Consider the following 22853-nt stretch of genomic DNA (forward strand, 5'->3'; position numbering starts at 1 on the left):
TTTCTAAATTTGGCATTTCATGATGGATTGTTAAGTGCATTCAAACTTGCTAAGCAAAAGCTGAAAGAACATTATACCCCTAGAGCACATTCCACTTGCAAAATAGGGGCATCTATGGCCTTTAAGGTAAAATCCCTAAAGCGGACATCTGTAAAGGAGCAACATGGCCTACACCACACACATTTACCAAACACTATTGTGTGAATGTATTAGCACGCCAACAGGCCAAGCAGTGCTAAAGACACATTTTCAGACAACTGCAACATCTACTGGTTAGCCATCACTTTGGGAGAATACTGCTATTTAGTCTATGCAAAACATTTGTACCTACAGCACATATGTCTCGAACGGATTATGTTACTTACTCAGTAAGCATCTGTTCTTGGCATGTAGATTGACATGCACCCTCTCACCTCCCCAGACACCTGTAGTTGTAGTTCTCATTATTTATGCATGGACATCTCTTTACTACACTCACTAACTCCATTCTTACCCTCTTGCGGGAAAACAATGGAGTTTATGCCCATGCACACTATCACCGAAAGGTGTAGTCGCCTTACCTCGTGACTGGAAAGACCTCTTTGAAGAAAAAAACTTGCAAACATCCTTACCCAACACTAGATGGCAGGAGTATGCAAAGCATGTTAATCTACAGCTCTACATGCCAAGAACAGATGCTTACTGGGTAAGTAGCATAATCCTTTTTTAAAACATAATTGTGAGAAAGTTCCATCTTTCTTGCACTGGTATGCCCCCACTTTTTTCTGAACTGCTGATGTGCTTTGACTGAGTGTGCCCTGGGTCCCTGCCAACCAGGTACCCAGGGCCTGTGTTCCTTCCCTAAAAGCTATGTTGAAACTAAAACCCAATTGGCATTTCTGGCCACCTGTCAGCCCCTAGTAAATGGTACCCTAGGTACCCAGGGCATGGTGACCGGAGAAGACCCCTGAGGACTCCAGCACTTATTGTGCCATCCTCAGGGGCCCTGTACCCTGACACCCACACACTGCCTTTGCAGGCTGAGTGTCCAGCTACAGAGCTAAACCAAGAGCGGACATAGCACACAACCCTTTGTGCCATGCACACAGAACCCACTGCCCTGGCATATTTCAGTCACCCCTCTAGCTGGGTGCCCTGTGCCAGAGGTGTGGGCACAGGTGCATGAGCCCTGTCCTGTGCCCCCCTACAGTACCCAGGGCCATTCCTGGGCACTGTAAGAGCAGTGATGCCTTTAGGAGTATATGGTGCTGGGAGGTTGTCATCACGAACTCCACAGCACCATAATGGCTACACTGAAGACTGACAAGTTTGGTACCAAACTTCTCAGCACATTAAACCCACACTGATGCCAGTGTGGGATTTAATGTAAAATGCACCCGAGTGCATCTTAGAGATGCCCTCTGAAAACCTAACCTACAATCCACATCTGGGCTGAGTGGCTGCAGAGGTTACCACACAGCAGACATGTTGCTGGACTGCTGGGTGGAGAGGCCCCCGCTCTCTTGGGTCTGCAACAATGCACATCCTGGGCGAGGTGCTAGGTCTCCTCCCCAGGATGGGCAGAGGTAAGCTTCAAAGGCATGCCGCCTCTGTGAGCTTCTCCAGACCATTTGCTGTACCCAGCAACTGGCCCCCACCAGTTCTGACCCCCACACTTACGTGAAAAACTACGTCAGGAAGGGGGGGTGCCAGCCTGTGCCAACCCCACCCCTCAGGTGGGGGAGGCGAGGTGAAGAACAACCCCGGGCTCCGGCCATCTTGAAAATAAGGAGCCCTGCCCAATCCCAGCTAGGCTCCTGCCCCCCTCCCACCGGAGAGGAGCAGGCTAGGGTGTGTACCCACCCCAGGACAAGGACCTATTGGTCCCTGCCCTTACCCTACCTGTAACGCCCCTAAATTCAGTATTTAAGGGCTCCCTGAACCATCCTTCCTCAGATCCCGAAACCAAAAGAAGAAAGAAGATCAAGAAGAAAAAGACCCACTGCGCAGCTGCTAACAGGACGACAACAACTAACTTGGCCCCAGCCCGACTGGCCTGTCGATCCTGGAACCTGCTCGTGCCTAAATCCCGGCGACTCCTGCGGACAGCAACCGTGGGACACCCAGAGGACCTGCCTGCCTTGACCCTCTTAAAGACTGGGACTCCCATAAGCAGAGGCTCTGCTGCAACAACCCCCCTGGTGCCAGCCAGGAAGCTCCGGACCAGCCCACTTTGCACCCGCCAAGCCCGGCCCGAGTGATCCAAGACCACGAGGACGTCCCCCCGGCGACTGGGACCCGAAGTCCAGTGCTCAACGACCCTCCTCGACGAACCAGACGACGCCTGCAGACTCAGAACCAGGGGCCCCCCCAACCACGACCACCTGAGGGTAAGCTTTTACGACACCCAAAGACACCCCGGCGCCCTACAGCCCCTTGTGCCTCCCTTTGGGGTACCTACCTGTGCTCCAAGATCCCAACTTACCTTGCGACGTGCTGGTCGCCCCTTTTGACCTTTTCCATTGGATAACATTGAGCGCCCGACGGCTCAAAAGCACCCTGCACCCAGCCACCCGAGTACCGCTGGCCGTGCCACCTTTGTCCTATCCTGCTTCCCCCTTTGCCCTGAGCAAGTGACCAGGAGCCCAGCTCCTACAGCCACGTGGCCTGCTAGCCAGGAGCCACCAACCGGAGGCCCCCCATCTCCCATTAGATAACATTGGGCCTAACTACCTCTGCACCCGGCCGCCCCTGCGCCGCTGAGGGTAAACCTACTGTACCTTCCTGGCCCTGGGGGACCCCTGAGTCTATGCCCAGAACCACATCTTCACCAGTCGAGTACTCACCAGGAAACCGGTAACTCACTTACCTGCCATTGAATAACATTGACTGGTTTGACTCGAAAAATCTTCTAAGTGTCTACTTTTGAAAACTTGAAATATTCATATAAAATCATCAGAATTCCGAAATATTCAACTGTGATCAGGAGAGGAGCCAGTACTGTACCTTGTAGCCCAGTGCTGAAACGCAAAAGTAATCCCTAGTGGGTTTACTAGTAACTTGTATTTTCTCCATAGGAATCTATTGTCTGCTTTTCTATGAAATTTCTTCTGTCTACTTTTGAAAACTAGAAATATTCTTTAAAAATTATACGAAATACTGAAATGTAATTACTTACCTGTTTTGAGTTGAGACCCCAGTGCTGGCCCCAGGAGACCAGTACTGGATTACAAAAGTAATAAGATCGTGCTTGACATGCAACCTGAATTTTCTCCCATTGGATAACATTGCCAGATTTCTGTTGAAAAGTTTCTAAGTGTGAACTTTTAAAATAGCCTTTTATTCCTGAAAAATCACCACAAAACCTAAAACGTTTTTGCTCAACTGTTTCCAGCTTAGACCCCAGGACTGAACCTAGGAGCCAGTCCTGGAATTGCCAAAGTAATCACCCTTGTTTATATAAGGGAATCCATTAAGCTCAATGCTAAATTGTGTGTAGAATTGTGTTTCCTACTGCAACCCCTGTACCTATTGTCTTTACAAAGTTTATTGCCTTTCTGCAAAGTACTCATCTGAGACCTCTCATATTGAGAGCAGCATATTTTTGATGCCTGTTGGTTCTAGAAATAAAACAACTATATATTTTGATATAAAAACAATTGGCCTGGAGTTCAGTCTTTGAGTGTGTGAAACCTTTTGCTGACTGAGTGTGTACAACAAATGCTTTACACCGTCCTCTGGTACTGCCTTTCTGCTCGACCAAGCTACCACTTTAGAGAGTAAGGTCACACCTGGCTTTAACCTCTGTTATACCTCTGGGGTTTGTGGACTCTATACACACTGTACCTTACTCTGGTCCAGTATATATAGAGACACTTTCCCACAGTAATTATTCTACACGTTTATACAAAGCAATACACATATATAGGTGCATATCTATAGTACAAATAAATGTTTATATACAGAGGGAAATGCTGTTTATTTCTGTTTGCATATGGTGGTTATGTTGGGAAGAGCCAATTCTTAAGTAGTTTCTGAAGATAAGGTGGTTACTCATGGATCTTATGTCGGCGTGTAAATGGCTGCTTGAACTGAGAAGGATGTTCCACCCATGGTTTTTTTCTTGTATGTTGGGATTTTGAGGGGAGGTGCCACTCTAAAGCGGAGGCTCCTTTGTTGAATTTGTGGTGATTTTATTCCTGATGAGCAGTCCCGTTCCATTTATCGCTTTGTGGGTGATAGAAAGCAGCTTGAACGTGGATCTTCTGGCAATCAGTAATCAATGCAGGGCTTTCAAGGCAGGGGAGATGTGGTATTTCGGTTTTATATGTAAGAGTAGCCTGGCAGCAGAGTTCTGAATCAGTTGTAGTCTTTTCATGGTCAATTAAGGTGATCCATGGTAGAGGCTATTGGCGTAATAGTTTGGACAGAACAATGGAGATGGTAGCCTGCTCTTTGTTTGGAAATCCAAATGAGGGAAGATTTCTTGCAGAGTTTTTATAGTAACAAGAACTGATCTTGCTAGTTAGTTTGCTTGGGCATTCATTGATAGCTTGGAGTCCATGGTCATTGCAAGGTTTTTTACTTCCTTCGATACTTTAGGTGGTGTTCCCAGATCATCAGGCCATGTAGCGAGTGGGTCATAATGTTTCCAATAGCCACATGTGAGATTTCCGGTTTGGAATCATTCAATTTGAGATGCCTCCACGTCATCTATTGATCCTCGGCTTTGAGACTAATGAAAATTGGTGAGTTTCCAATGTCTTTGGGGCATTCCAGTTGAATGAGTATTTGTGTGTCATTGTGTGTCATCTGCATAGTTATATCATGTGAGGTGAAATTGATCAGTGCCGGTAATGACTTTATGTAGATGTTGAAAAGCATGGGCGAGATGATCGAGCCTTGAGGGACCCCTGCTTTTGTGAGGTACGGCATGGAGGAGAAAAAGGGGGGCTATGGATGACATTAGGTCTGTTGCAAAGGTAGGATCTGATCCAGTCTGGAGCAGTCCCCTCTCTGCCTACTTCATAGTCTTTGGATCAGAATGTCATGGATAAACCGTGTCAAAGGCAGCCGAGAGGTCCAAGAGAAGTAGCGCAGCAACCCCGTTGCAGTCAACTGTGTTCTTCAGGTCATTCCAGATAGCAAAGAGTGCAGATTCTCTGCCTCTTCCTGTAGGGAATCCTGTTTGGAAGTCTGAAACTGTGGTATTACCTTTATTGAATTGTGACATCTGGGTGTACGCTACTCTTTCTATCAGTTTGCCTTAGTAATAGTGTTGTAATGGTCAGGGTTCAGCGGGTCCAAGCTTGTTTTCTTCAGTAATGGGCGTATGTGTGACTTTAAGTTCTTTTGGAAATATTCCTGTAGTGAAGGAATTGTTGACGATTCTTCATAATGGAGTGGCAGAGGATGTTGTTAGAAGAATAGCCTTGAAGGGTTCCGGTGGACAATGGCCAGAAAGCCTGCTTGCTGTGATCAGGTCCATAAATTCTTAGTGCAAAATGTGTTGGAAGGAACAGAGAGACTGTACCCCATTGCCATATTTGCAGTCTGCCCTCGGAATCTAGCATCTGTTGATTTCCCCCCAGGGTCCGTCTGCTGCTCGTGTTGTCATTAGAGTACTATTTCCTAACCTCCACCCTCCCTTTGTTTCTCACATACCCACCCTCCCCCATCACCAATAAAATAAACAAAACCTATAACAAACCAGCATTAGAACAGGCAGGAAGAAGTTGCCAGCAATGCAAGGACTAAAACTAGAAGGCGTTTTTTTATGTTCACTGTTTTTAATGGGGTTGTTCAGTTGTATATAATAGCTTCTTGGAGATATTCAACTCGACAACGTCGAAACAGTGCCTGCTGGGACATGTGGTTCGTTACAATCAACACGAACTTTCATTGGTGTGCCGACTGCGTTAGGGGGAGGGGACTCAGGTGCATGAAGGCATTTTACACAGGAGGAGTGAATTAGGGAGGGGACCTTTACAGTGATGGGCGCTGAGGAAGACAACCATGCCGAAATGCATCCGCCGTCGCTGGGACTTTCAATAAAGGTGTTTCCTGCTCCGAATTCCTCTTGTGGCCTCCGATCTTTTCTTGGAAAGGATTTTCTGTCATATATTCTGTGCTTGCTGGTCGCGCAGTACGGAAGGCCCTGCAGCATCAAGTGACTCAGGCTCCTGCTAACATCCCGCTGCTTGCAGCATTTTCGCAACGGAGGAATCGGTAATTCTGAAGTCCGCCAGGAACTGCGGGCGGTTATGAGTGGACTGAGGCATTTCATCTCGACGGGGGCTTGGTGTCTTTATTTTGACTGCTCCTACTCATTAACTGACCTGCAGGGACTGGTGCAGCAGATCAAGGGGACCCGAGGCAGTCCATAACCCACCGACTCACCTGAAACTTGCACCGACCCTATGGCTTTCCCACTCACCCATGCCACCAACTAATCGACGCCGAAACAGTGCCTGCTGGGACATGTGGTTCGTTACAATCAACACGAACTTTCATTGGTGTGCCGACTGCGTTAGGGGGAGGGGACTCAGGTGCATGAAGGTATTTTACACAGGAGGAGTGAATTAGGGAGGGGACCTTTACAGTGATGGGCGCTGAGGAAGGCAACCATGCCGAAATGCATCCGCCGCCGCTGGGACTTTCAATAAAGGTGTTTCCTGCTCCGAATTCCCCTTGTGGCCTCCGATCTTTTCTTGGAAAGGATTTTCTGTCATATATTCTGCGCTTGCTGGCTGCGCAGTACAGAAGGCCCTGCAGCATCAAGTGACTCAGGATCTTGCTGGCATCCCGCTGCTTGCAACATTTTCGCAACCGAGGAATCGGTAATTCTGAAGTCCGCCAGGAACTGCGGGCGGTTATGAGTGGACTGAGGTATTTCATCTCGACGGGGGCCTGGTGTCTTTATTTTGACTGCTCCTACTCATTAACTGTCCTGCAGGGACTGGTGCAGCAGATCAAGGGGACCCGAGGCAGTCCATAACCCACCAACTCACCTGAAACTTGCACCGACCCTTTGGCTTTCCCACTCCCCCATGCCACCATCTCGACAACGCCAAAACAGTGCCTGCTCTGAAATGTGGTTCGTTACAATCAACACGAACTTTCATTGGTGTGCCGACTGCGTTAGGGGGAGGGGTCTCGGGTGCATGAAGGTATTTTACACAGGAGGAGTGAATTAGGGAGGGGACCTTTACAGTGATGGGCGATGAGGAAGGCAACCATGTCAAAATGCATCCGCCGCCGCTGGGGCTTTCAATAAAGGTGTTTCCTGCTCCGAATTCCCCTTGTGGCCTCCGATCTTTTCTTGGAAAGGATTTTCTGTCATCTGTCATATATATAAGTATAAGTAAGTGTGGAACAATGCCTGCTGGGTAATGTAGTTCTATGAAAAGGAACTCTGGTGCAATCCGTGCCATGTTTTGCAGACACCGTCAACACTACTTCAGTGGTTGAGTTAGAGACAGAAGCTAATGGCACCAGTGGAACTATGTCGACACCAAGCATCAGAAGAAGGTAGTAACCGAAACGCGTCATGCAATGTGTTGAATAAATGGAATTCAAACGTACCTTTGTGCCGCCTCTTCTACTTCCTACGAAGGAGAATGCTGTGGAATACAATGCGTGAAACCCATTACACGCGGGGATGGCACCTCTCAGCGAGCGTCTTAAGGCAGTGAATGCTTAAAGGAAGGGTGATAATGGGAGTGACCCGGACCGCCGGCACATATCAATGGCCACATGACGACGCTGTCAAGCGCAGTTCATACTTCATGGAGGGGTCTCCTTACTTCATCGAGGTCCCCGAGCCTGCGAGCCGTTGACAATGTGAGGCATGAGAGCGAGGGAAATGAACTCTGTTTCCGAGGACAAATTTCAGTGCCATGGCTTCAAATCAAGTCAGCGAACATTGCTACTCGGCTGCACGTTGGGACAATTAGTGCAAGCGAGTAAACGGACCACCGACCAGTAAGTGTGGAACAATGCCTGCTGGGTGATGTAGTTCTATGAAAAGGAAATCTGGTGCAATCCGTGCCATGTTTTGCAGACACCGTCAACACTACTTCAGTGGTTGAGTTAGAGACAGAAGCTAATGGCACCAGTGGAACTATGTCGACACCAAGCATCAGAAGAAGGTAGTAACCGAAACGCGTCATGCAATGTGTTGAATAAATGGAATTCAAACGTACCTTTGTGCCGCCTCTTCTACTTCCTACGAAGGAGAATGCTCTGGAATACAATGCGTGAAACCCATTACATGCGGGGATGGCACCTCTCAGCGAGCGTCTTAAGGCAGTGAATGCTTAAAGGAAGGGTGATAATGGGAGTGACCCGGACCGCCGGCACATATCAATGGCCACATGACGACGCTGTCAAGCGCAGTTCATACTTCATGGAGGGGTCTCCTTACTTCATCGAGGTCCCCGAGCCTGCGAGCCGTTGACAATGTGAGGCATGAGAGCGAGGGAAATGAACTCTGTTTCCGAGGACAAATTTCAGTGCCATGGCTTCAAATCAAGTCAGCGAACATTGCTACTCGGCTGCACGTTGGGACAATTAGTGCAAGCGAGTAAACGGACCACCGACCAGTAAGTGTGGAACAATGCCTGCTGGGTAATGTAGTTCTATGAAAAGGAACTCTGGTGCAATCCGTGCCATGTTTTGCAGACACCGTCAACACTACTTCAGTGGTTGAGTTAGAGACAGAAGCTAATGGCACCAGTGGAACTATGTCGACACCAAGCATCAGAAGAAGGTAGTAACCGAAACGCGTCATGCAATGTGTTGAATAAATGGAATTCAAACGTACCTTTGTGCCGCCTCTTCTACTTCCTACGAAGGAGAATGCTGTGGAATATATATATATATATATATATATATATAGATAGATAGATAGATAGATAGATAGATATATGTTTCAGGCCTTACATAGTTAGGAATTAGCATTTAAAAAACCATTGAAATTGCTCCTATATAGTTAGTTGTACTAACTATATTTCGCGCACCCGCAATCCACTGCTGATGTCACATATTACATCATTCATTACATGGTCAGTGACATCACTTCAAAAATTCAAAAAAATTGCGGGGTACGCGCACTGTGCGCGTACCCTGCAATTTTTTTAATTTTTTTTGCACTTGGGGGTCCTTTTGGGACCCCCTGAGAAGGGCTAGAGGGTTGGGGGGGTCTCTACCCTGCCCCCTTTTCGTGTTCTCCACTCTTGTTTTGGGCTCTCTTGTACCTCAGTTCTCCTGAAAAACAAGGTGGTGGCAAACACTTCCTGGTTTGGACAGTTTGGAATGTTGACAGTCGACTGCCAGCCAATCAGAAACTCGCTCGCGTCACGTAAGGGTACGCGTACGGTGAGCGCATATAGAGATATAATTTGCTCAAATTCAATTTTCTCAACAACTACTGGAGGGATTTTCACCAAATATAGAAAAGGCACTACTGCATACCTGTCCCTACCATTTTGCCAAGTTTGGTGTAATTTCGTTCAGCCGTTTGGGCTGTAGCCGTGTCTAAAGGTCCCTATGGAAATTAACATGGGGAAAACACATTTTGGGACCCCCCTTTCGGCCCCGCTTGACGAATCCCCCCAATACTTTTCAGGGAAGGAGCGGAGCGGAGCTGGCCAAAATTCTGGAAAATTACACACAGATTCCTCAATCGGCGCCAAAGTTATTCCCAATAGAATGTTGAGCGCATATAGATATATAATTTGCTCAAATTCAATTTTCTCAACAACTACTGGAGGGATTTTCACCAAATATAGAAAAGGCACTACTGCATAACTGTCCCTACCATTTTACCAAGTTTGGTGTAATTCCGTTCAGCCGTTCGGGCTGTAGCCGTGTCTAAAGGTCCCATAGAAAATGCCATTTGAAAAATTTCAAATTCAATTTTCTCAAACTACTTGAGGGATTACACCAAACATACAAAAGGCACTGCTACATACAAGTCCCTACCATTTTGCCAAATCTGGTGTAATTCCGTTCAGCCGTTCGAGCTGTAGCCTTGTCAGAATGTCCCCATGGAAATTAACATGGTTTGGGACCCTCCTTTTTTCTCGGCCCCGCTTGACGAATCCCCCCGAAACTTTGAGGGAAGGACCGGAGCGCAGCGAGGCAAATTTAAGGAAAATTATAGGCAGATCGCTCAATCGGTGCCAAAGTTATTCCCAATAGAATGTTCGGAATTTCCTATGGTAACTAGGTCCTAACTATATATACCTACTGGCGACCGCCAGTAGGATATATATATATATATATATATATATATATATATCAATCAATCACCTGCAATCTTTCCAACGAAAAGATGAGAGGCCACAAGGGGAGTGGGGAACAAGCTTGCTGTTTTATTCAGAAATTCCAGCAAATGGCAAAAGCATTTCGGCGTTGGCCTTCTTCAGCGCCTTCCTCTTGAACGACCCATCCCCTAATGAGCTCCTCCTGTGTAGAAGTACCTGTAGGCACTGAGTTCCCTCCCCCAATGCAATCAGCACAGCGATGGTAGTCCGTGTTAATTGTTGCGGACTCCAATTCCCAGCATGCAGTCTTGGCAAAGTTAGGTGGCTGGTGTAGGGGAGTGGAAAAAAGGTAGTTTTGTGCCCGTGGCAGGAGGGCATATATATATATATATATATATATATATATATATATATATATATATATATATACACACGCACATTAACAAATGCTTAACACTTTATATTATAACTTTTCAAAATGCTACTGTAGGAAGCTTTTTTTCTGTTGCAGCAACCCCCTCCCCCCACTTTATGCCAGATTTCTGATGCACTTTGACATGACGTTCCTTGAGTCCCTGCCAATCAGGTTCCCAGGGCCTGTTCTTTCACAAATCTGTACCCCCAATTGGCACCTCTGTCTGCATGCAAGTCACTTGTAAAAGGAACTATGGGTACCAAGGGCAATGTGACCAGGGAAGGCCTCTAAGGGTCCTGTACCTTAACACACACTGCTATTGCAGGCTGCGTGTTTTGGTGCAGAGAAAAGTGAAGTAGACATGGCACACATACCAGTGTGCCATGCCAGAAACCAACTGTCTATAGGATAGGTAAGACACCCCTCTAGCTGGGTGCAGTACACCACTGGTGAGGGTGCAGTTGCATGAGCACTGTACCCCTACAGTTTATACGTCCATTCTTATACATTGTAAGTGCAGTAAAGCCATAAAGAGGATATAGTCTGGGAAGTTTGGTTGCAACCTTCTCAGCATAGTAAACCCACACTAATGCCAGTGTGGGATTTATTATACCATGCACTCAGAGGTCATCTTGGAGATGCCCTCTGAAAAACGACCAGCCTCTGGTGGGTTCCTTGACTGTTAAACACCAGCCTGCCACCACTAGACATGTTTCTGGATCCATGGGTTGGGAGTCTTCGCTCCCTGAGCCCAGAAACAAATCCTATCCTGGGCAGAGATGTTCACACCTCCCCCAGGCCAGGAATAGCCATCTGTGGCAGGGGAGCTTCAATGGTCTTGCCGCCTTTGTAACCCGAACCCCAGCCTCTCCTGCTATCAGGAGCAGGCCCCTTTCCTGTCTCCCCTCATTTTCGAAGGGAACACAGGCGGAAAAAATCAGCACAGCCCAGAAGGTGTGCCCACCTCTGCCAACCCCACCCTTTAGGTAGGGGAGGTGAGGTGAACGCCACTATTCAGTGCAAGCCATCTTGCAGATTGCAGGAAATCTCCAATCACGATTAGGGATTGTGCCCACTCCCCCACGTGGGTGAGCATACCAAGGGTGTTTTCGCCTTAAGGTCAGTAGCCCATTGGCTACTGACCTAGAGACCCCTAAAATGCCCCCTAAATACAGTATTTAGGGACCAACCCTGAACCAAGAAGAGACTCCTGCAAAATACAAAGAAGGACAACGAAAGAAGGCGCAGACACAGAGGAGACTGCAGAGAAGAACTGACATGGCCCGTCTGCAGTTTCCAGAGATCCTGCTCCAAAAGTCACCTTGTCCTGCAACCAGCGACCTCCAGAACCCCTGAGAGGATTGACTGCCTTCAACAAAGACCGGATCTCCTGTGAACAGCAGATCTGTTCAAAAGAACAAAAGAAACTCCCAAGACCGACTCTGAGCCTGCTGAGGACAAAGAAAACCGACACCTGGAACCACCACTGCACCCGAATCTGAGTGATCCACCCGTCCCAGCGAAGTCCCCCAGCACTCCAGAGTCCGAGTCCGCCATGGATTGACCCCTCCATAACTCCCTGACGTCGCCTGTAGCCCCTGCATGGAGACCCCCCGTGAGTGGCCTGTTAAGGGGAAATCCGACCTCAAAAGACACCCCTGCATCCAGCTGCCCTGGAGAAGACGACCTGAGGTGCACCTACGTCCCTGAGCCCTCCAACTTACCTGCCCAGCTGTTGGTTCCTCCCAGAAGACTTCCTGGACCGAGCCTGCAGCCAAAACCGGCAACTCCCATTGAAAACAGGGAATCCAAAACCGGCAACTCCCATTGAAAACAGGGCACCTGATGCCAAAACATCCTGAACCCGGCCGCCCCAGCGCCGCTGAGGGTGCACCTTGTGTGCTAAATCAGATACCCCTTTGCCCTGAGCTTAAGTCCAGGAGCTTTGCTCCCACAACCTTTTGGCCTGCTTGTAAGCAGCCACCAACCGGAGGTCCCCTATCCCCCATTGGATAACATTGGGCCTCAGCACCCTACACCCGGCCGCCCTAGTGCCACTGAGGGTGCTTTGAGAATGCATTCTCGACCCTGGGGAACCCTGGTTCTAACCCCAGAAACCCAACTCCCATAACCAATTACTTACCTGTAAACCTATAACTTCATTTCCGCTCATAGGATTGCATTGACTGCTTTTCTTAGAACATTTTCTAAGTGTGGAGTTGGTTTGTATGAAACCTTGAAAACTGCAAATGTACAAAAACTAAATTACTTGCCTTTTCTCTGGGAAATGTCCCAGTGTGATATCTAGGCATATCATACTGAGTAGAAAAAGTAATCTGAAAAGTAATGTAGAAAGTAATCTCAAAAGTAACTGTAAAGCAATTTTAACTGACTTACCTGTAAATAAACCAATTGCATCAAACTGCACTTTGAATTTCAACTGCAATATTACTGCAAAGTATTATTTCACTTACCTGCACCAGGCCTGGCTCGGTTCTAGAAAGAAAATAACTAAATATGTTTATACAAACAAATTGGTCTGAGTTCAGTCTTTGAGTGTGTGACATAATTTCTTTCCTGAGTGTGTACAATAAATGCTCAACACTACCCTCTGATAAAGCCTTACGGCTCGCCCACACTACCACAAATAGACAGTAAGTTATTATCTACTTTTACCTCTGCCTACCTCTGGGGTTCCACTGGACTTTGTGCACACTATATCTTACTTTGGTATAGTGTATACAGAGCCAGCTTCCTACAGCTATACAGCTGCCATGCTGCTGTACAAAGTAGCTTAAAGCAATTTCCAAAGCCAATAGCTCTTATAAGGTCCCAAAGGTGGGACCCGATGCTTGCTTCTGTAACGACCTTTCCGCCAGCCCCTTACTTTCTTTCTACCGACCTGGTGAATCTGCTTCAAATGTGCCTGGCAGCTCCTCTCCTTCTGCCAGGAGGTGCGTGCTGTCACCCGATTCTGCTCAGACCTTTAGCACTTCCATTGGGTCTTGTCATCCTACATTACATTATTTTTTTACTTCAGAAAAGTTCAATTACTCCTCTCACATTCTATACTTAAACTCTCATCTCCACTGCTGCCATTCTGCTGCTTTCTTTCTAGACAGCCCTCAGCTCTGCATTAATCCTCAAGCGGCAGCTGCAAAGGACATTGCTCATACCGTGATCATGCACAGCAGTCCTTCTCCCCGGCCGCAGGGCTGCTGTTTCTGCCCACAACACCTCTTTGCTTTGCCAGTGACTGTTCTTTTTCCTAAGATTCCAGAACGGTTGTATGAAAATAGACCAAACCAACAAAAGGAACTAAATAGTGCCAGGCACTGTGTGCCTTTGAAATTTTCTCTGTTAGGGTTTTTTTGGGATCTCACAAGTGTGCAGAGATGACCTCATGATGTGGATTTTAATGAAGCTGCCTTTGAAAAATGTTTTAAGCCATTTGCAGCGCAATCTCTGCCTTAAAGTCTAACCGAACTCCTGTTTATAAATACACCTTAACATGCCTACCACATAAAATGAACCCTTGATTGTATATTTATATGTTGAATTTAAAAAATAAAAGAATCCTAAAACTATATCTTCTCCAGCCAAATTCTAAGCCTCTAAACTCTTCTCTTATTCATATCTCTATGCAGTTCTCTCATAAAATCACTCCAGCTAGCTGTGAAGATTTAAATCTGAAAGAGACACGTTAGTGATAGATTCCTTACCTTAGAATATCCCCAGGCGTCAGACTAGATCCGGAAAATTTTGCGTAGCAATACCCCTGCGCGCCGGCAGGCGTCGTCCGCGGGTCCGTGTCGTTAGTGCCGGAATGACGTCGTCGGAGTACTTGGACGCCACCTATGCGCGCTGCCGTCAGTTCTTCTTTTTTCCGCGCCAGCTAGCGCAGATCCGGAGTTCTACCCCTTAGTCTATTTTGACTAAACTTTTTGATCTTTTTGATCATTTCTCTATTCGAGTCTTCGACTCCAACGGTGCCGGTAGGGATGCCCGGGATTAAACCCTGTTCCAAGTGCGACCGACTGATGTCGGTTACCGACCCCCATCGCCGGTGCCTCAAGTGTTTAGGCCTCGACTACGATGACCGCACCTTCTCCGACTGCCGGGCCCTGACGTCTAAAGCTAGGTGGGCGCGGTCCAGCAAGCGAGTGGAACTCCGGCAGTCGGCCCCGCGCCGCTCCAGGTCCCGGTCCCACAGGAGGTCGAGGGACCGGTCACAGGGTCGGAGCCCTCGCAGCTCCGGGAGTGGACATCTGTCGTCGGGATCCAAGTCCTCAGGTAAGAGGCATGAGAGGTCGGAGAGACATCATCATTCCACCGAGCCAGCCCGACGCTCGCGCGATGCGGCCGGGGGTTCGGGTGACACCACCCACGCTGCTCTGACGGAGTCGCAGTCGTCGCCACCTGCCCCACACCTTCAGGTCCCTGGGCAAGACGCGACGCCTGAGGAGGTCGAGCGCGACCTCATGGCCATGAGGTCCCTCCCTCCTCAGCCGGGTTCCGTGGCGCCTCCGGGCCCAACGGCCCCGGCTGGAGGGCCTAGCGGGTCAGGTGCTTCGGCTCAGACGCCGTCGGGTGCTCCGGCGACTTCGGTCCCGGCGCCGCTGGCCCTCCCTGGATCCGCTTCTGGATCCGGGTCGTCGCCGGTCGACCTCACCGGCGCCGGCCCTGCGGGTGTCGCCTCCGGCGCCTGCTATAGACGCCGTCCCAGATCCTACCCTTGGTCCGGTTCCGGCGCCAGAGCGGCGCCGATGGGCGCCGCTACCGACGGCATTTGGAGATTTCTATTTCCATGAACAGAACCCATCTGTTGACCCTGAACTACAAGAGATGGGTGACGAGGGTGATTGGGAGGGGTCTGAGGACCCTCTGGCACGGGAGTGCTGGTCTCCACAGGACTGGACATATGAGCTTGGGGAGGCCAGTGGACTTGACACTTCGCCAGACACTGGATTTGTCTCCCCTCCCACCGTGGCTACGGAGGAGGGGGCTGCTTATAGTGAAGTGTTGACGCGGGTGGCCAAGGCCTTAAACCGTGAGCTCCCTGTCGCGGCCGTGAGGACTAACCTCCTCACTGAGGTCCTTAAACCGCAGGCAAGCTTCAATGAGCCTCTGCTGCCGTTTAATGAGGCCTTGTGTGACGTTCTTGTGGGCACTTGGTCCAAGCCCGCCACAGGTCCACCTGTGGATAGGAACGTGGCCAGACACTACCGCCTGACCCCGGGAGACCCTTGCTTTTTGTCCACCCACCCCACCCCCGAGAGCCTGGTCATCCAGGCCTCCACTTCCCAGACCGCATTCCCGGCGGCTCCGCCCGATCGGGTATCCAAGAGGTCGAACAGTTCGGGAAGAAGGTGTTCTCATCCCTGAGTTTGGGACTGCGGTCAGTCAATACCGCATGCCTCTTGGGCTCCTACACCCACACCCTGTGGGACGCGGTCGTGGACGTGCTGCCACAATGTCCGGAGGAGGTCCGGGCAAAACTCTCCCAAACCCTTGCGGAGGGTCGAGATGCAGCGCGGTATTCCATCCGGTGTGGGCTGGATACCACGGACTCACTGGGCAGGGCGATGGCAACGACGGTGACGGTACGACGCCTGGTTGAGGTCCGCCAAATTTTCGGCCGATGTCCAGGCCACTCTCCTGGTTATGCCGTTTGATGGCCGTCGTCTCTTTGGCGACAAGGCAGACCATGCGCTTGAGCGATTTAAGGACTCCAGGGCTACGGCCAAGTCCTTGGGCCTCTCGGCCCCACGCCAGCAAACGGGTGCCTTTCGTGGCCACGGAAGGGGCGACCCCACACGTGCTGCCAGCCACGCGCCGCACAATGTTCAACTGCACGGTGGCGGCCGTGGAAACCGCCGTGGTGGCGGTCGGGGACAACGGCGAGGCCAGTCCACACCTTCCCCCGCAGCACCTGCCTCAAAACCCTCCTAGTCCATGCTTTCAGGCCCATGTCACGCCAGTGGGGGGCAGGGTTCGCCATCACCTCTTCCACTGGCGCACTGTCATGTCGGACAGGTGGGTGCTGCAAATCGTCCGAAGGGGCTACTCCCTCCCCTTCGAAGCGACCCCTCCAGCCATGCCACCGCAATTCCACCGCGTGTCGGGGGATCACTTGCAACTTCTGCAAGAGGAAGTCACGGCCCTCTTGGCCAGAGGGCCATCGAGCGAGTTCCTGGGCAAGAAGTAGGGTGTGGTTATTACTCAGACTACTTTCTGGTACCCAAGAAGGGCAAAGGGGGCCTACGCCCTATCTTGGACCTATGGAACGTCAACGGCTTCCTCCGAAAGGAGAAGTTCAAGATGCTGACTCTGGCTCAGGTCTTAGCTGCCCTGGACCCAGGAGACTGGATGGTAGCGTTGGACTTGCAGGACGCTTATTTTCACATCCCCGTCCTGCCGGCCCACCTCCGGTTCACGGTAGGCCACGAGCACTTTCAATTTACCGTGCTCCCCTTCGGCCTTACCAGCGCCCCACGGGTGTTCTCCAAAGTGATGGCTTTGGTCGCAGCCCATCTGCGCAGGTTAGGGGTGTCGGTCTTTCCCTACCTCGACGACTGGTTGTTGAAGGCGGGCTCGCCCCAGACAGTCGTCAGCCACCTCCAGACTACGGCCGATCTCCTGCATCTGCTGGGGTTCTCCATCAACGTGCCGAAGTCACACCTGTGTCCCTCTCAGAAGCTCCTCTTCAACGGAGCGGTTCTGGACTCGGCGCAGTTTCGGGTTTATCCTCCCGAACCGCGGGTTCTGGATATTCAGGCTCTGATTCCGATCTTTCAGCCTTTATCCCGAGTCTCGGTCAGGTTGACGCTGCGGTTTCTGGGGCTGATGGCTTCCTGCATCCTTCTGGTGCATCACGCCCGGTGGCGAATGCGGGCTCTGCATTGGGACCTGAAATTTCAGTGGGCCCAGCATCAGGGCAACTTGTCCGACCATGTCTTGATCTTGGAGGGCACAGCAAAACAGTTGCAGTGGTGGCTCACGGACCGCGATTGGGTCAGTGGCAGATCCCTCTCCCTATCCCACCCGGAGCACGTAGTTGTGATGGACGCGTCCCTCCTGGGCTGCGGGGGCCACATGGGAGAGGCGGAGATCAGAGGTCTCTGGTCTCCGGCGGAGTCCCAGCTCCACATCAACCTTCTGGAGCTGCGGATGATTCGTCTAGCACTGAAGGCATTCCTTCCCTCTGTCCTGGGGAGTGTAGTGCAGGTGTTCACGGACAACACCACCGCCATGTGGTACTGCAACAAACAGGGCTGGGTGGTGTCATGGACCCTATGCCAGGAGGCTCTGCGCCTCTGGCAGTGACTGGAACGTCAGGGCGTGACCCTGGTGGTTCAACACCTGGCAGGTTCCCTGAACGCCAGGGCGGAAAAACTCTGCCGTCGGTGCATGATGGATCACGAATGGCGTCTGAACTCGGACGTGGAGCAAGGCCTCTTTCAGCAGTGGGGAGAGCCTTGGTTAGATCTATTCGCCACAGAAGAGAACACACAATGTCATCGGTTCTGCGCGTTTGAATTTCCAAGGCGGCACTCGCTCGCAGACGCTTTTTGTCGCGAGTGGAGTTGCGGTCTATTGTACGCCTTTCCGCCTATACCACTTCTGCCCAGAGTGCTGAAGAAGATCAGGCGCGACCGGGCCCATGTTATCCTTGTGGCTCCGGACTGGGAACGAAGATACAGGTATCCCGAGCTACTCAGCATGTCAGGGGATCCCCCGATTTGTCTGCCTCTTCGGGAAGACCTTCTGTCGCAGCAGCAGGGGACGGTCCTCCACCCGAACCTGTCAAGTCTCCACCTACAAGCTTGAAGATTGAGCGGCGGCAGTTGAGGCCATTTGACCTGCCTCCCGAAGTCTGTAATGTTATTCTGGCAGCCAGGCGTCCCTCCACGAAGTCGGTATACGCCTGCAGGTGGAACAGATTTGTGGAATGGTGCACAGCAAAGGCTGTGGATCCTCTCTCTGCCCCTCTGTCCGAGGTTCTTCTCTTCCTTCTTTCTCTTGCCCAGCGGGGCTCTGCTCTGGGCACTATCAAGAGCTACCTTTCTTCCCTTTCCGCCTTCTTAAGGCTCCCTGATCAGCCTTCCTTGTTCAAGTCCCTGATTGTAAATAGATTTTTGAAGGGCATCACACACATGTTTACTCCTGTTCCTTTCGTGATGCTCCAGTGGGACTTGAATCTTGTACTTAGCTACCTAATGTGTGCTCCCTGTGAGCCGCTCCATAACTGTCCTATCCGTCTTCTTACCTTGAAGACTGCTTTCCTGGTTGCCATCACCTCTGCCAGGAGAGTAAGTGAGCTCCAGGCACTTTCTTCTACACCTCCTTTCCTCTCTGTCCATCCGGACAAGGTTGTGTTACGGACGAGACCCTCTTTCCTGTCGAAGGTTGTCACTGCCTTCCACATCGGGCAGTCCATTACCTTGCGCACCTTCTTTCCGCCTCCGCATCCCTCGAAAGAGGAAGAGAGGTTCCACTGTCTGGACCCAAAACGTGCGCTCTCTTACTATCTGGATCGCACACGCCAGTTCCGGGTGGATGACCAACTCTTTGTTGGTTAGAAGGGAAAGGCGGTGCACAAGCGGACCATCTCGCGGTGGATCATCTTGTGTATCCAGGGGTGTTACTCCTTGGCTAAGAAGGAACCCCCTGTTGGACTAAGGGCTCATTCCACTCTGGCTACGGCGACTACCACTGCCCTGGGCCGAGGAGTGCCTTTGCAGGACATTTGCCAGGCAGCTACGTGGGCCTCGCTGCACACGTTTGCAAGACACTATTGCCTGGACAGCCAAGTCTGGAGGGATGGCTTCTTTGGCTGTTCTGTCCTCCAGGACTTTCTGGTGTGATTATTGGTTCGCAGACCCACCACCGGGGTTGGTATTGCTGGGGTATCTATTCTAAGGTAAGGAATCTATCACTAACGTGTCTCTTTCAGATGCACAAGTTACTACTTGTGTAACGCTATATCTGTAAGAGACATTAGTTAGTGATAGATTCCTTACCGACCCACCCATCCTCCCCGTTCTGCGAACCAATATCTAGGGTTACGGTCATCCCCTTTCAGGGCCCTAGTTTTATGGCACCAGTGTTTGTTCTATCATGGCTCTGCGTATCTGGCGCGGAAAAGCTGTGTATCAGAACTGACGTCAGCGCGCATGGGCGGCGGCTAAGTACTCCGACGTAATTCTGGCGCTAACGACGACGGACGCGGAGCTGCAGACGACGCCTGCCGGCGCCCAGGGGTATTGCTACGCAAAATTTTCCGGATCCAGTCTGACGCCTGGAGATATTCTAAGGTAAGGAATCTATCACTAACTAATGTCTCTTACAAATATATTGTTACACAAGTAGTAACTTGTGCCTCTCATCCAATTAATAAGATTGCATTGTCTGAAACGTTTATTGTGCAACTTCTACAGTTATTGCATTACCACATCTCTTGTAGGTGGGGAAATCTGGAATGCACCTATTGCAAGTTCAGCAGTGGTAGCCGGAATAGATTGGGGGTGTAGGAAGGTACCTCCTGACTATGGTTGCCCCCAACTTTTTGCCCTGTGTTTTAGCTGTTTTTTTTGACATAGTCGACCTGGGACCCTGCCAATCAGGACCCTAGGCCTACTGCTCTCTCTGTAAAATGGATTCCATGTACCTTAGGTACATTTCCAATTGGTACTGGGCCACCTTATCAGACCCTGTAACTCAGGGCATAGGTGTACCCAGGGCCTACCAGGGGCTGAAGCATGTATTATGCCACCCCTGGCTGGCCTCCTAAATTTGACACAACTGGCTGCATGACAGCTGGGGCAAAGTCGTGTAATCACCCTTTGCTGTAGATATAGTATACCTATATCTAACCCTAAAAATGGACACACAGATTCCTATCAGTCACTCCTATGGCAGGCCTTGACAATCCTGAAGGCAGAGTGCTTGGAATCGTGTGAGATGGTGCTCTGGCATGATCTGAGCCTGTCTGCAGCTTGCGGAACCAAGTCCTAATAGCTGTTCCATGATATCGCATACCATATACTCTTAAGTGCATTATAATCCTCGCGGTTAAATGCTATCTTTGGTATTGCTTTATCAAAACATGTCGAGTAAGGTGTCATACAAATTGGAATACTAACCCCTCGCCAATTCTGGCGACGGGGTTAGCATTCCACCCTTCTAGAGGGACACGACATGTATGTAACTGTGAACCCCGGTTAAAGTTAAACGAAGCCTCAGCTCCACAAAATGGATGCTGCCACCACAGACACGAGTCTGACCCCCTGCAGCTGGGAGTCCTTCCAGCGAGGGGAGCCTGGACAAAGGGTTTCCTGTCGAGGGCGGTGCTAGCACCGTCCCAGACAGGGTTTTGTGTATCCTGGGTAGGCAGGGCTTTACAGGAAGGTGACTGCTGAGTGGCACCCCGGTGCTCACTACGCATAGGCTGGTCAGAACCAGTTCCAGGGGCACACCAGCCCCTGGCCTGGGGAAAGTCCGGCATGGCAGAGGGGTGTAACCACCCCCCTCCTAGTCCCACCCATAGGCAGGACCTAGTCACCGGGTCAGCCCCCTTTTTTTAGTATAAAGATAGGAGCGGGTCGCCTGTTCAAATTAGATCATCTTTGGAATCAAGACACGACTTTCTGCGAAAGACATCAAGATTTCCTTCTTCAAGATTCTCCCTTGTGGCTAAGGAGTAGTCACCCTGCATCAAGCGGGCATCATCCTAAGAACACTGCGGTCTGCTGCAAGTCCTTCTTCACCAATCCGACGACCCAGCTCGACGAGACCCGGCTTCCCTAGCACCTCTGACCTCTACTCACCTCTACAGCAAAGCTGAGAACCGTGAGTGCGACGAGACCTCGAGGGACCGATGATCGCCAAGACTGCACGACTTCTTTGCAACAAGCCCACCGTGTGCTCCACTGGTGAGTGCTTTGGGGTCCGAGAAGCCCCAACCCTGAGCAGCTCCAGCACCGAAGATCAGCCCTCCAGCATCTCCACGATCTGCGTGGGGCCCTTCTGCTTTTGCCTGCTCACCGCGCTGTGTGGCTACTAGCCGGCTGGCTTGTGGCCTTCTTCACGACGCCCGACGACATCACTGCTGCTGGTCTGGTTGCTCCAGACTGGCCCTTGCTTCCTTGTAACAGAGAAGCACCCCGGACCCTCCTGGTCCACCCCAGACGCCATTTTGAGTCCACCGCGTGGGCTTGAATTTGCCAAGGCTTGGTTGCCCAATCCTGGGTCCAGCGACGCCGACAGCTTCATCCATCGTGGGACAGCTCACTCCTCCATCCTGGTCGCCGACAACGCCTCCTGGTCCGTGAGGTCTGCAGAGCACAGCGTCGCCCACTCACCTAGTCGAGGTGACTACCATCCGGTGCCCTCCTGGTGCCACCTGACTACTGGCTAGTAGTCTCGAACTTGGTCCCCTCTGCTTTCAGGTGTCATCTCTCTTCAAGATCCAGGCTTGGATCACTTCGAACTCTCTTCACTGGTCGCCTGCCAGCATCTTTCTTCCAGGCTCCTGGTCCGTCTACGAGGATTCCCGACGTCTTTTGAGACCTATGCAGCTGCAGCCCCTGGGCTAGGTAACTTCGGCATTTCGGTGCCCCAGCATAGCCTCACTATCCAAGGGTCCGAATCCACTTTCGTTTTCCTCCTACCAGGTCGGGTTCGCACGAGAACAATAACTTTGTCTTTACTAGCTACCATAGACTTTGTCCCGCATCACGCGTGAGAGTGCACACTCTGCACCCGAGTCCCCTGGGTCTCCTAGAAGTAATCTGACGATTCTATAGTCAAGTCCTAGCGATTCCTAAGCCTATTAGTACTGTACGTACCTGCTAGTAATTTCGCATTCCACTTTCAGAGTATATGGTTTTCCGTGCCCCTCGGGCAGTTGTATATACTGTGCTAACTTAAGTATTTTCGTAAGAGTTTTGTTTTGTGCTTAGTACCCTGTCCTCATAAAGAGTACAGGGCTGTTGTGATTTTAATAAATACACTGTTTATTTTCATAACACTTGTGTGGTGTCCTTTCACTGGGTATTCAAGGGGTATATGTGTGGTATAACAGCTGGCTTAACACGCCCTCTCGAGTCTTTAACCTTAGACTGCTCGTATCCACGCTACTAGGATAGCTGGTCTATAAGGTTGACTTACAACCAATCATCAATAAGGGT

General features: G+C 50.5%; 1 protein-coding gene across 5 annotated transcripts in view; it reads left to right on the plus strand.

Annotated features, from left to right (window-relative positions):
- Positions 1 to 22853, plus strand: part of SCAF11 (SR-related CTD associated factor 11) — an 867779-nt gene that overhangs the window by 514659 nt on the left and 330267 nt on the right. The gene's annotated exons all lie outside the window — the stretch shown is intronic.

This window comes from Lissotriton vulgaris, chromosome 1_1, assembly GCF_964263255.1.
Source record: "Lissotriton vulgaris chromosome 1_1, aLisVul1.2, whole genome shotgun sequence".
NCBI classification, from domain to species: Eukaryota; Metazoa; Chordata; class Amphibia; order Caudata; family Salamandridae; genus Lissotriton; species Lissotriton vulgaris.